The 15,617-nt window shown below is 38.3% G+C and overlaps 1 long non-coding RNA gene across 2 annotated transcripts in view; it reads left to right on the top strand.

Moving 5' to 3' along the window:
* The first annotated feature begins 1,081 nt into the window (after window positions 1-1,081).
* The window catches only part of LOC308195036, a 56,521-nt gene continuing 41,985 nt past the window's right edge, over window positions 1,082-15,617 (top strand). For both annotated transcript variants that reach the window (XR_013951170.1, XR_013951171.1), the window contains exon 1: window positions 1,082-1,746. This is a non-coding gene — a long non-coding RNA (uncharacterized lncRNA). The remainder of the gene's footprint in view (window positions 1,747-15,617) is intronic.

A 15,617-nucleotide genomic window follows, 5' to 3' on the forward strand; every position in this document is an offset into this window, starting at 1 on the left:
TCTCACTTTGCTCTGGTTCCTTTGTCTACCAAGCCATGGTGGGGAACCTTTCCTATAAAGGTGTGTAACATACAGTGCAAGAGCATAGGCTTTCATTTTGTTAACCCACATGAATAGACATTGAGTGATGTCTGTTTAATTTGTGGTTTGTTTGCACAATATGATTTTTAAGAAAAGAACAACCAACACAAGGGATTTTATTTATTTATTTATTTCTAGTAGAGATAGAAAAAGTAAAGAAATTACTAAACAAAGGAAGAAAACAACAAACACCAGTTGCAAAGTTCTGACAGTCTACTGTACTTTTACTACATAAAGTGGAAATACTGACAATTTATTTCTCTTTCATTGACTACCAATTCTGATAGCTGTTATTACATATTTAGTTTGTATTACAGTTTCTCTAATCATAGAATCATTTCGATTGGGAATGACCTCTAGGATCACCAAATCCAATCTTTAACCTAACACTTCCAGGTCCACCACTAAACCATGTCACTAAGCTCTACAGCTGCACATTTTTTGAGGACCTCCAGGGATGGTGACTCAACCACTTCCCTGGGCAGCCTTGTTTCAATACTTCACAACCTTTTCAGTGAAGAAATTTTTCCTAATATCCAACAGAAACCTCCCCTGGTGCAACTTGAGGCCATTTCCTCTTTTTGTATTGCTTTTTGCTTGGGAAAAGAGACTGACCCCCACCTCACTACAACCTTCTTCAAGGTAGGAGAGTGATAAGGTCTCCCCTGAGACTCCTTTTCTCTAGGCTAAACAACCCCAGTTCCCTCAGTCACTCCTCGTAGGACTTGTTCTCTAAGACGTATGGAATGTTCTTGAAGGACCATATATGTATTGTGTTGTTTTCAGTGTTTTATAACAGAAGAAACATGGTCTATTTACCAACTCTTATGTTTTTCAATTTTGAGTCTTTAATCTTCTGTAGATATTCTCCTCAGCCTTTATTGTAAAAATAGGCAAGTATTGTTTAAAAAAGAGTTATGATAATTACTTTGAATGCATGTTGGCACATATCTATGGGTATTTCTGTGACTTCAAGCTTAATTTGTGTGTGTGTGAGAGATCTTCAGTTTTCCATAATAAGTTAGTCTGACTGTTACTGAAGCTGTTGTTTCTGGCCCAGTCACCTGCCTGACAGAGCCACTCTAGGCTGAGAACATGGCCAGAACTTGCCATGCCTCACTGATCGTTATTATTCTTTGCATTCACAGTACTGTTTTGTGACATTTTCCTGCATACATTTTAAACTTTACTGTTGATTGTAAATGCAATGAAACTAACAAAAGATGCAAACCAAGGGCTTCTCAGCATTATTTCTGTGTTGTAGTACATGGTTATGCTATATTTTCTCCAAGATCCTCCTCCAAGACAAGCCATCTGAACTTGGAATCATCCCTTACAAAGCTGTATTTTCTGTTACGTTTTCAGTATACCATTCTGTTAATTCAAAATCATCTGTGATACAAATCAAAAGCTTGGAGAGCAGAGGGTTAATCTCCAGGACAGGTTCAAGACAAACCAGATGTTGCTGGGAAGGTTAAAGGGAACAGGTGAAGCTATTGCAATGCTAAAGGGGGTGGCAGTAGGACTAATTATCTCAGCTGACTGCCAGGTGCTTGTTTGCTAAAATTTATAAAAGGATGTGGGGGTAGAAAGATATGGGTGGTGTTGTGGGCTTTCCTTTCTGATTTTTGGGTTGGTGTTGGTTTGGTGATTCAAAGGCCCTAGGTAGGTAGTGATTTTAATTTTATTTCAGTGTGTGTATTTTGTTAGGAATATTTCTCTCTGTTATGCGTTCTTCTCTTGCTGTAAGCTTCACTTTGGGCTGTGTAGCTCCATTCCATGTATATAGGCTAATAACTCAGACTAAGTTGCTGAGAGCTGCCCCTGTGAGTCCTATAAGTTTTGCAAGATACTATGACTCAGCAATCAAATATTGATTTAGGAAATCTTCTCCTGTGTATGCTCTTCGGCTTTAGTTGTCTGCCTGTTATTTGTAAATAATGTCCATCAGAAAGTAACACAAAACATGGGAAGACAAACTGCAGTCAGTGGGTTTTGTTGTGCCATTCTTAAGAAATAAGCTCTGAATAAGATGAAGTGCAAGGTGTTTTTTGTTGCTTTTGTTTTTTTTTATTATTATTATTTTATTTTATTGACTGCAGCAATTCAAGGAGGAAAAAGTAACCTCTAAAGTGAGGAGCAGTGCTGCCAGCGAGAAATTGACTCTGCCTCGGCAGTGTGCCGGGGTAAGCTGCAGCGCGTCGGTGCGGTGTGGCAGGAGCAGATTGGAGAATCTGACGGCGGTCTCCTTTCGTTTACTGTCGCGCTGGGTGGCAAGGGTAAAACAGCAATTGCTTATGTGGTTAAGGAATATTAGGAAAGTACTGAACAAATTTAAGCTGTCTTCCCCTGCAATTTAGCTGCTGGAAATTATTGCAAGCTAGTATCATAAGATCAGTCAGTATGAAGAACTGTCATCTGAGAACATCTGTGTTTAAATGATCAAGCAGTGCTATCATAACGATTGCTTAATTTTCATATGTCCCATATATTCGTGTGACTAGCCATAACTAGCAACAGCATAGATTTCATTACTTTTGAAGAATTAAAGAAGTGGCCTAGAAGTGGGCCTTCTCGGTGATATGATTATAGGTGGTGATATGATCATAAAAAAGAGGGTGGTATGATGCTGGCATATCTGAAAAGCTAGGAAAGCCAGCATACTGCTTTAATGTCTGGAAGAGTTCCAGATTTAATGAGCATTTAAGCTCTTTTCTACTGTGGGAACAGCATAATGAATACTGACAAGCCTGGGTTGCATGTTGGCTGATGCAGCAGTCCTTAGGATTCATGGGCTTTAATAGCTGCCCATCCCCAAGCTCTTGGCTGTTTTGAGTAACCCCCTGCTCTTGGTCTCAGTACCCTTCTTGACAATGAAAGCAGGTCAAAGGCTTGGAAAAGTGCTTTCTCACTACTTCTAGAAGTGTCACTGTGCAAACAGCAAAACCCCTCCTGTGTTTCATTGTGCTGTAAATAAATGCTGATCTTTGTTATATGCTATTCTGTGCATACATTTTTGGGGAGGAAAGTGGATGTAAGTTCAGAATGCTACCACTGCCAAATAATTGTAGAATAAGATTATTTTACTGAGTGTAATGTCTAATGCTAGTGAAAGGAACCAGTAGGGTTGTGTGACTGTCTGGCACAACAGCACTCTTTATTACAACAGTTTTTATATTGACTGCAAGCAGGATTGTTTTCATAGTGTTTGAAAAGGAAATAGCCATGTTAGCTAACACATGAATTGTGATGTTCTTGATTTACCTGTGCGTTCACAGTTAAGTAGTAAATGCTTGCTCTTATCAGATGCATAGGCAACATTAGGGAAGAAGTCATCATTCCACAAAGACGAAGGTATGGAGAAAAGTAAATACAGCAAAATATAGAGGAAAAATGCCAGTAGTTATTCTGAATAAGTACAGGGAGTAAGTCTATGGATGCCTATGTATGAGATAGAGGACTGCAGGCTTTTGTGTGTGTGTATTTAAAACACCGCCCAAAATCCCCTGTTCATCTAGAGATACTGCATTGTACTCTAACCCTGAAGGTCACTGTGAAGAAGGACCTCATGAAGACATTTGATTTACTTAGGGGAGCCAGTCTTAATGGCTGGCAGCATGATTCTACCCTCGTTGAATCTGGCCATAACATCTTGTGCATTTATTATTTCCAGAGTAGAGGCTGAAAGGTTCTTTCAGACTGATATCAGTTGGTTCAGACTACAGATTTTAGAAAGACTTTGCTTCAGATTCTGTAATTTAATTTCATGCTCCTTGTTTGGTTAACTCTACCACAGCAGGTGCATAATAAAATATGGCTCTCAACAGGTGAATCTGATTCTGAAAGCAGCAGTGGCAGGTGTGACCTCTAAGAAGTTCACAAGGATAGCACCTTTCTGTATTCAAAATACCTTTCTGGAACTCTGGGTCACCTCAAAAAGCAGTAGAGAGTAGTAATGTTTTGGAGTTAGAGCAACTGGTTATGAGAGACTCAGACTGAATGCACAAACTTCCTGAGTAACATGAACCAAGTGCTCTGCACAGCAAGGACTGTCTATTCTTGTAGTATTTTTGTATTTTTTTTTGAGAGCAATTAGTGCTAAAGGCTCCAGCTGAAATCAGGGTTCTAAGTGCTTTTGAATCTGCCTTTTTGTGAGTAAGCTGCTAATAGACTTTTACTTAATCCTTGGTGATAACTCATACTTCTTTTAGGTTGGGAGAGGCCCATGGGGTTGACTAGTTTAAACCTTGGTCAGCTTCCCTGTTTTTACTGTGCTGGGAAAAAAATCATGTAGCACTTTGAGTCTGGTCACAAATATTTTGGGTAAAATATACTTTGCTCTCAATATATATATATATATTGTCTAGATAATGAAGTATTCAGACTACTTACTATACTTAAGGATACCTAAATATCATATTTGCTTTCAAATTCCAGTGCCCCAGATGAGAAATGATAAAGTCAGAGGTGTGGAGTATTAACTTCTGGGCTTTGTGCTGGCAACCAGCTTATCCCCAGTACTCCAGAGCAGGGGTATTTGTGGTTTGGTCTGGATCAGCTTTCACCTTCCCTTCACCCCTGTTAGTGATGTCTGTTCTTGCATTAAAGTAATAACCTTTACAGGAGAATACCCATTCATATATTTTTCTCCAAATTCGAAGCCTATACAGTTAAACTTATGTTGAATACACCCATGTTTCTCCTGTTCAAGTACTTTAAGGCTTGCTGATCAAAAATGCTTATCAAATTGAGCTAAATTAGTGTACTACAGATTTGGGATGCTCAATTTAGTGTTACTGTGACAAATCCATTTGAGATAATAGATTTTGCCCTGGGATTTTAGAAGAACCACAAAAAATCATTCTTGGATTGCTTATTAAAAATCAGTAGTGTTGGGAAATGTTTAATGCTTCAGTCCAGTTCTTGACAAATATGACAGGTCTTCTGCATAATCTGAAAGCCAGCATGGAAGGACGCAAAGGAAGTCTACGGAGGCCTGAAACTGGCCTCTGTTCTGCCACACTATTTCCATCTGTTTTTTTTGCCTCGCCTGTTTTTAATGTGTGGCCCAAAAATGGGGTGGTGTCATGGCATTTACTGCTAATACAAAGCTGTTGGTCTCAAGACAAGCTCTTGGTTTCACAGAACACTAGAATTTAGAAAAAGCACAATGTTAGTAGAGCCAGGTGAAATCTAACAGTACAGAGTGTAAGGTAATTCTTAGGAATAATATGAAGCTTTTTGCTGTGAAACGTGGCTTGCCACCTTGTTTCATTGGTAAATCTTAGGAAAAGTATGTATCCCTAATGTCCTAGACTTTGCAGAAAAGACAACCAAGCCTAAGATATGTCGGGTGAGAAGTTTGGCAGGATAGTTTGAAATACTAATGCTAGCACAAAAGGTTAAGTCTTTGCAATAACGTGTATGCTGTTGAAATAGCAAAGTCAAAGCTCTTTTTCATCCCCCGTCATTGAAGCTATTTGAGGACCCAGAGGCTTTGGCTTTTGCCAATCCTAGCAAAACTGAGCACATGCAGGCATGCAATTGCTCTTTACTTAACCCTGCTTTGTATTAACAAAAGGAGGAGAAGAGGGAAGTGGACAGTCAGGACAAACTTGTATGAGCAGACTATGGGCTCACTTAGGCTGCAAGTTAGGAGACAGATTCTAGATATCAGAGGAAAGGTTTTTGAATAAACTTTGACTAGAGTGGGAGGAAGAAGTCTTAACTGATTTCTAGATAGAAGCCTTCATAAATCTATAGCATCTTGCTATCTACTCCTTTGCAGGAAACCGTGAATTATGTCATACAGATTTTTGTAAATCCCATTAATTTCTCTCACACCTCTGCCCTCACCCCGCCCCCCCCCCCCCCCCCCCCCAGAGAACACTGCTAATTCTGAGTACAGAGGAGGCTGGCATCAGTTTAATTGCCCAGAAAGTCTTGATGTCACCACTTTGAATGCTAGTTAAGCTGCTGCTTCCATTTTCCCTGCTGCTGGAGACTCTGCACCCTACTGAGCAAACAGGAACAGTCTGGAGTTCATCTGTGTTTCAGTATAGCAAACTGAAGATTGTCATTAGATGGAAAAAAGAACAAGCATTATAGCTTCAGACATTGTCTTCTGGACTGGATCCTGCAGGTTGGATTCTGCATCTGAGGTGCTGTAAAATAACTTACTGGGGAAATTAAATGTCTTTTGCGAAGAAATTTTTTTCTGGAATACGCAGAAGAGAAATGTTGCACTTCTTAAGTAGGAAAGAAATTCAAAGATGTAGACATTACTTTTTAGTATAATGCAACGTGTGAAGACAAGTGTGTTTAATAATGTCACCTTATAAATAAAGAATGCTTTCTAGTACTGTCTGAAACACTTAAAAGTACTTGTTTAGTCAAAGCAACACTGCTTTTAAGTGTGATGAAGTTCATTAAGTCTGTTCAGACAGACTTAATATATTCCTGCAAACTTGCAAGATGTGGTAGGAGCTGAGGAAAAGTGTACATGCAACCCAGTGTAAAGCTAAGCTGAATATTGATTTTTATGGGAGTGTTGCATTTGCTGTAGTTCAATTTGGATTATGTGAAAAATGGACTCCGGTTTGGAAGCAAGTGCCCTCAGAAGAAAATCTGTTTTCCGAAGAAGAATACGTGGTATAGAGAGCTATAAAATCAGTGATAGTGTGTCATTTTGGAGAAAGTTTCAGATATTGATATGTTTCAGGGTTTTCAGTATAACCAAGTTTTAAAAATTGGCTCCCACCATGCTGTACTCTGTCCATTCACTGCCTCTCTGGTGTGCAGTGCATTGTGACAGCAGTGGTGGTTCTTCAAGTTGTGCTATCCAGCCTGTGGCTCAGTGTGCAGGGTATACCAATTTTACTTTTGGTCAGTGCTGGTTAAGAATTTTGCATGCAAAATTGAAGAGGAGGGGTTGGCTCTTTCTTGGAGTGTTCGTTTGTGTTGACTTCAAAGGCCTCCATCAATTTAAATTTATCCAAGGCTTCCCATATTTTTTCCCATTTTTAATGTGTTTGATGGCTAGCATATGAAATTTAATGAGGGAAATGTGACAAAGTGAAATGATCTAGGAGAGGTACAAAACTTATAAGGAACACAATTTAAATTGATGTGATTACATCTTTTCCTCCTGTGTGCTTTCAGGCAACGATCTCCTTCCTAGTGAAACAAAGATTTCTTTATAATATATGGCTACATATTTAAACGGGCACTTAGTGTAGTTTTGGTTTAAAAACAACCTGCTTTCTGTGTGTTATTCTTTAGGCAAGCCCTGTAATAACTTAAATGTGCGAGAGTATGCTTTATTCAAAGCAATGTGCTTCTGTTGTTTTCCTCAAGATTTATAAAAATAGCTTTATAAAACTGCATGCATTTGGATATCATTTTATATCAAACAGGTTCCCTGTATCAGTTGTGGTCTTTGTGATAAAATCCAGAGTCTCAAGCTAGTGGAAAAATAAATAAATAAATATTACTAAGTTCTGCCCTTTACTCTTGTGGGAGAAAGAAAGGTGAAGCATGTTAGAGAAGCTGATCACGAAATCATAAGGAGCTGATGTAAGTGGGTGGAAAGGGAAGAGATGTCCTTGAGCACAATCAGACTAGAATACTTTGCAAATGATCTTTGGATATTCAGTGGTAGTTGATATCCATCACTTAGGTGAATGTTTTGAAGACAAAGCAAGTAAGGAATGGCTGCTGGACTCTAGCTGTAGAAGTATATCAGCAAGAAATACAGATGAGCCTTGCAATTTTGTTCTTAATATGTTTGCTTTTTATAATGGATGCTATCTGACCTCCTAAAGTCCATAGGACAATGTAGCTACCCACAATGGCACCAATAATATTCTGTGATGAGAAACGGATCTGTGGAGCTAGCATATTTATAGAGCTGTTTTTATTGATAATGTTAGTATTCAAAATCCTCCTGTGGAGTGATCATTAAAGCTCATTTAAAAACTCTCAGAGGATTGCTTATGGCTCGAGTACAGTGCAAGGAATTTAAATCTTAATTATATACAGAGGGATATAAGAAATAGAATTTGCAGTCACAATGCATTTCTTGATTGTGAATCCATAATATATTGTTTCTTCAGAGAGTTGAAATGATGCCATTAACTTAAGAGACGAAAGTATTCATTAAATCAGTGGTGCAGCGCTGGGCTCTTAATTTGATAAAAAAAAAAAAGATTCTTAGAACAAGTTTGCTGCAGTACTACAGCTTTTGTTAGTCTCTGCTACTGGTTACAGTGGTGATATTTTGGAAGTGAGTTGCATATTTCACTGAAGTGCAAAAATTAATCCTTTAAGCCACAGAGCACTCAAGAATTAATCCATGGCTAATATCTAGATTTGACAATTGCTGGTGGTTAAATTTTTTTATGGTCTTCTCATTGTTCAAGATATATACTAAATATTAGCGACTTCTAGTGACAAGCTTTTTGTATTTATTTACAAAAGATATTAAATTTCTAAAATTATGGATTTGATTCCATTAACTCAGGTGCGTATACTTATTGTATGGGAGCCACGTGCTTTTTGACATTACTCAAATGAACTTCTTTGAAAGGTCTGCAAGAAATTTTCACCTAGACCTAAATAAGAGTAATCTGAAGCAGTCTGTGAGTTTGCCTGTTCACCTGTATCACTGTATCAAATATTCAGCCCTGAATATCATTTTTTTTAAATGAAAGATTTGTCATCTAGAGTCTTTATTTCAATGTTCAGTGCTATTTAGAGTATTTTTAAGAACTTGAAACCTAACAGAGTATTTTGGTTGAGCAAGAGAATTATGCTGAATGAATAATTTCGTAGGAAACAACAAAACTTTTCTCAATCCTACCCCAACCTGGATGTGTTCTTGCTGTTGCTTTGCTTTCATTGCTTATGGGGATGGTTCCTTATATTTTTACATCTAATGTGCATGGGTCTTTGCTGTATCTATGTCACAGAAAATAAAAATGTGGATGGAGACCAGGATGTAGCCTAGAATATCTTGTTTATTTACCTAGATTTCTAGGAAAGCTATGGAAGTACTAGGCTATATGACAAAATCTGTTTGCTGTAATCTAGAGAATGTCATCGTGTGGTATTGGGGTTATTTCAATGGAGATGAGTTGGAATTGAGATATGTATTAGAGAAAGGCAGCTAACCTAAACCTCTATCTGGAAAACTTCAGGCTGAACATTCAGTGCTGTAATTACCTCAAAATGACTAGCTGAGGCTGGACAAAATCATTTTCTTTGGCACTTTGCTTTATGCCTCTAGCTTGAAAGAGAAATTAAACCTGCAAATGCTGGAGGTACTGTCAAAACAAGACAACTGAAACAAGAAATATGTTGCTTGCTTTCTAATTCTTATAGTTTTTTTCTCAAGCTCTTTCAGCTTACCTTCTGCAACATGCTATATCATTTACTGTTAATTAAATTCCAATGTATTGTGCAAGGAGATGAAATTGAACATGGGTAAGGTGACCAGCATCTAGAAGTGCACAGTGTTTACGTACAAACACCTAGGGCAGGGTAGTTTCATGGGCAGAGTGAAAGAGCCCAGCAGTCAGCTGAGTGGGAACTTCTGTAAAGAGACCTGGGGGGGCTTGTGTGGTGGTTCTGTGACCTCTAGGCACAGACATGGAAGATGGGCTGGTAGCATGATGAGCTATTCATACCAAGTGAGCATGAACTCAAAGAAATATGCAATTGTCAGTGGTTCTAAACAGAAGTTATAAATGTAAATTTGCCCAGTACCAGAGAACAGTTAATAATTGGCTGTGAGGGGATCCCAACAGTGAGCTTAAGTGTTTTCAGGTGAACTGGATGTCAGAGCAGTTCACGTACTTTCTAGTTTTAACTTATGGTAGACATTGCTAGACTCCTAGAAGCTCTTTAGGTAGGATTGGTGAGTAGGTAATAGACTTAGGTCCTGAAAGAGGGTATCTGTTCAGGTTCTTCCAGTCACTTACCTTGGCCGCTGTAGAAATCTACACAAACAAGGTTATCCTGAACTGCTGGTAACCTTTTCATTAAGAGTATGCCAGGAACTCTTGATATGCACACTTAATAGTTCCTCACTTAAAGCCAGCCTTAAGTAGTATGGGATTTTAAATATTTGCCATCAGGTAGCTTATTTGTACTATCTCCATTGCGCTTGCTCTACTTGAAAGTCTCTATTTCTCGAGTTTCTCTGGAAGTAATTTGAAATAGAGCATGTGGATAGCTTCCCTGTAGCACACCTTGAAAAAAGTTTCAAGAACCATTTTTTTTTCCTGAAGGGGGGTGATTATTTGGAATGTGGTTCAGAGTTATCACCCTTAGACATGTAGGAGTCTGTGCTTAGACAACACAAGGGTGTTTAAAATAGAAATGTACCTCACTTTGAAATGCATTTATTGGCAGGAGTAAACTATTTTTCACTGTTGTGAGACTGGTCTGAACAACATCTTGAAGGAGCACAGAAGAAAGGAACTGTGAATCCAGTTTTCCCAAGGGCAGACTGATCATCTAACCTAACTCTTGCTCACTGTTAGGGCAATAGTTAATGTAGTGATGGTGCTGGCTACACAGAACTTATATTGAATCTTTTATTAAACCTGCCTGGGTATAAAAGCTGTAGCCTGATCTTTCAAAGCTGAAAGGTCTGTGCTTGAACATCGAACTAGGCATAAGAGATGAAAGCATAGTGCAGATATTTTCAGGAGCATGACTTATCTACTGGAACTTTTGTTTGCTTTTTTAATATATTCTTCAGAAAATATCTGTAGATCATGCTTTGGTCCTACTCCATCTGTTTCCATCTGTATATTGGCAGTTGTTTTTAAAGGCTCCATGTTTAAGAGATGTGGGTTGTGGTTGTTCCCCACTTGGCTTACAGAGACTGTTCCAAACTGACAGCTGAATGGTAGATTGTTTTGGCTGAAATTCAGGAAATGGGGACTATTTCTACAGCATAATGCTTAGTGGCTAAAGCTTCACAACTGTTAACATTTCTTTAATGCAGCTCGAATAAAAATGTATAGTTCATCTAGCAGTCAAGGAAAAGGAATATAGTTGCTACTTTTGGTTGTTTTATGGTAATATTGCTCTTTCTCAAAACTGCTCACTACAAATGATGCTGTGATGTATCAACTTGGTGGATGATACAGCCTTGGTAGTATCAGTGAATTGAACAAAGGACAATGTGTCTGCTGCTGTGTATCTTTGTACAAAGCAGTTTCTTTCATTCATGGGGGCCAAGACTTTGAACAAAGTGAAGAATTTTTTATCTGTTATTTTAGAAATGAAAGAAAAGATGAGGAGAAAAGAGTAGAGATGTACTTGGGGTGTATGTAGAAACTTGAAGAACTCTGACGATAAAATGATTAATAAAGTTATGCTATTTATTCACCTTTAAATGGTGCAACAGAAACAGGAGATCTATAGAGAAGGACCTTCAGGAGATAATTGGATTTTCACCTGTGCCAGAATAAAAGGTGTAGTATAATGCAGCCAGCATGGGTGTAGTTTGGAACAAATTTGATAAATGAAATCTGAATTACAAACTTGTCCAAATTCAAAAAAGGAAAATTTAGAACCAGAGCATGCGAAGTACTTTTCAGGTAATGAGTACACTTAGATAAAATCTGGAACTGCTGAAGAATTGCCTGAAATACCTTCCTGCAAACGTTCAGTTGGCTTAGAAAGAATGGAAATGAAGAAGAAACCGTTGGTTGGCATTTTGAGGGAACAAGACAGGCAGATAACAAGTCTTTTTCTAAAATTAATAATAGCATTGTTAGAAATTTAGGTGAGAGATGGACAAATTGGTGACAATCTGTAAAATGTAGTTGCAGAAGTACTGAGGAAAAAGGATTGGACCTGATAAACTTCACAGATCAAACAAAAGCAGGAAATCATCAGAAATTAAATCTAATCTTAATAGCCTTGAAATAAAATGGAGAAAGGCAGTGGAGGGTAAAAGGCAATGAGTTAGTGAATTAAAAAGCCAGAATTAAGATAACGGTACAAGTCTATTCAGCAGTGGGGGGGGAGGAGGGGGGGGGGCGCGGCAAAACAGAACAAAATAGCAGAAACTGCACTGATGGCAATTCTGTGTGACACTGAGCAAGGGGAATAAGAAAAGAGAAGGCAGGATGGAAATAAAAACAGTTATCAGATAGGAATATACAGAAGTTCATAAAGATGAACCTTTCTGCATGTTAAACAGTCCTATACAAAATTCACAGATGAGCTGCCACCCTTGCCCTTCCTCTCTGTCAAACAAGGAGGGCTATCTCACAGCAGCTGAACCAAGAGATTACAAAGATAATGTTAATGTGACCCAATTATCTTTCAATTGCTAGAGGAAATTCTATCACTCCATTAAGAAGGACGAAAACCAAAACAAAACACTTGTTTACTTTTTTCCCTCCAATTTCTTAACCCTTGTTAGGCAATACAGCAATACCATGTAAATAAATGACACAGTATTGGATGTGTTTTAGTGCACAGAGAGGAACTCTTCTCAGCTCTTCAAATTGGACACTCTCAACTGGAGGTACAGTGAGGAGTGCAGTGACTGTTCCACCTCTTCCATCTTATTAAAATAAAGTGGATGTCAGCATCTCTGTTCACCTCTGTTCAGGGCAGGAGGCTTATGCTACCTTATTCCTACTTGGATTTTTGCTTTGATCAGCTTTGACACTAAAAGCATTGGTGAGAGTCCTTGTTCAGGAAGACAACCTCTAGACCTTGTGCTCCACTGGTTCACTTTGTTGTTGTAAAGCTTGTACCAAAAGCTTTTCATGCCCCTCCAGAAGTATATGAGGAGGCACAAACGAGCTGTGTGTTTGGCATGTGTGTAGTTGTTTGGTTCAGTATGGTAACCTCAGGAAGAGAGGCATGTATTTCTGTCAGAGTGATTTATACAAATCTCTGGAGACTGAGCAGATGTTCACTGTTCGATTTATTCCCCCCCCCCAAAATGTGTGGGAAGTGAATAAAAAAATCGATCTTTTCAGGTATAATAGATATTGACAGAGAAGACCCTTAAATTATTGTCCTTATACTGGCGGTGGGTTGTGTGTCACCAAATCACTTTTGACCAAACATGGTAGGATTTAAGCAGGGGGAAAATTTGAAAGAACATAGACAATATAGAGAGAATGCCCTTCATTGAAGGTGCGAAGTGCAGCTTATTACCACTAAGAAAAAATAATTACCAGTAAGAAAAAAATAGTATCCTACCTGGAGAAATTGAAGGAGACAAGTGTGAAAAAGATTTCAGATTCTAAAGCTATTTCTGTTTCATATGGTAAAGACCATGCGTGTACTTCCCTCTTCATTATATCAAAGGAAGACATGTCATTTGAAAAATCATAGCTGTCTTGCAAGAGATGGGAAGGATTCGTCCTACAGATCACAAATCTTGGTTCTGTTCAGCTGTTGTGCAAATGGAAAATGCCTTACGGAAGGCTGGGTTTCTAAACAAAGTGTTGCAATTTAAAATTAATAAAAAGATCTTTTTTATACTCTGGTTTTATTTTTGGATCAAATTAATGCCATGAACTGTTTTGTATGCTATCTTAGGTCCATTATATTGAAGTAGGCTGTCTGTGATCATCTTTAGAGATTTTTTTTTGTTTGTCAAATTATCTGACAGTTGTGGTTATTTATATTATCACAGCATCTATGGACTACAACGTGTGTGGACTTCGTAATTCTTTTGTTCCTATCAGCACAAATTCAAATCCAGTTTTTCTTGTGCTTAGTCCAAATGCTCTTGGTTCAGATAATGAGTTACAGTGAAAAGGTCAGAAGCCCTTGAAGTTTATTTCATAAAATAGAGCTTGTTGCCTTGCTGCCATTTTACACAACTGGTGTTTTAGCACCTATCTATCACCTGTACAAATGACATCATATAAAACTTGAAAAATAGCATAGAGAAGACTGCAGTAGATACCTGGTACATTGCAGACAGCACTTTTGGAAGAGCTAGGATCATAAAGTCCCTCAGGTGGGATATTATGGTATAGCTGACTTCTAGCTGATCAGTTTTATTTGGCTGGGTTATCTGAATGCTTGCCAGTATCTTAAATCATATGCTGCCAATCATACACTCCTTATGAATGGGAAATGCTAGTATTGCACTTCTGCAGATGAAGAACCAGGAGGGAATGCATGCCAGGACACAGGGGAAGCTGGTGGAGGGGAAGGGAACCAATATCGAAAGCGCCTGAGGCTCCTCATCCCTGCTATAGCATGACTCAACATCAGAATGAACAAGAGGGGAATGAGAAGGAAATGAGAAATTTAGAGATTATGTGGAGGAGAGGCAACCTGAGCCTTTAGTAGGTAGTTCCTTCAGCATGGTACTTGGACCACATCTGTCGTGTGCACACAAAATCTATCACTGAGAAGTGTGTGGTTAGCGTTGACACTATAAAGAGTGGAGAAGAAACTCCTCCTGGTTATATCACACTGGAATTTTTAAGATGAACATAAAATCCACGAAAGTGGTATTTCAATAGAAACTGAAATAATTGCCTCTGTATTTCACTTCTGTCATCCTTCAAAGCTGCAAAGTGGTAAGAAATTACAGCATTAATGCTCACAGCAAAGCTGAATGAAAATTGACTCTGTTTCTAAGGAGGGATATCCAGTGCAGTAATGCTGCTGTAAAGTAAGCAGTTGGAATTACATTTGTGGAGTTTATAACCTGAACCCAAACAACCTGAATCCTTTCAATGTTCCACTTCTGTGCTCATATTTTAATATCTCTGATGCTGATATTACTCTAATTTTATGGGCTTGAGGGAATGCCTGCACTAGTTGGAGTGCTTTCAAAAACGAAGGCTTTATTTTTAGGTCAAATGAATTTGAGGCAGAAAAAATCTAGACGTGAACTTGGTAATTAACTAGTTTTGAGCAATGAGTGCCACATCTGAGGAGGGAAATGAGTTGGGATTCTTATTTTGGTTGTTACTGAATATGTGGGGACGTTAGAATGTGTATTATGCTTATATTGATATCACAAATTTTTGCATACTAATAATGTAGAAAGCAATAAAATATGGAAAATATCAGTTATTTGTGCATAGCAAGAACATAATTAACTGCATAAGGTTATTAGCAACTTCTGGTGAAATGTTAATGGAGAAAGAGAAAACAAAAGTGCTCTTTACAGGAAAAAGCATGTCATTTTACCATTCATTCTCTACAACATCTAGCACTAATCCTGATCGTGCCTTGAAGGCATGGCTATTAAATGGTGTCATTGCATTAATACTAGTAATTTAGATTTTTTCAATAGGCTGCAGCTGATGGTAGCAAGGCAATCAAAGGGTCTGTCTAATTCTCAGTTAATCTTGTATTTGAATTATTTTAAAACTTGGATTATGTTAAAGAGGCTCCTGGGCCGAAAGGGAGATGGCAAGAGATGTCTACTGGGAGGAAGCTGTGATGTTCTCCATGTCATCCATTCTCCCATAGTCTTGTGTCAGCATAGGGATGAGCAGTCATGAGATAACATGAGCAAAGTGCAC

The sequence above is a fragment of the Anser brachyrhynchus genome (genome assembly GCF_964034855.1).
Source record: "Anser brachyrhynchus genome assembly, chromosome: 4".
In the NCBI taxonomy this organism is placed as follows: Eukaryota; Metazoa; Chordata; class Aves; order Anseriformes; family Anatidae; genus Anser; species Anser brachyrhynchus.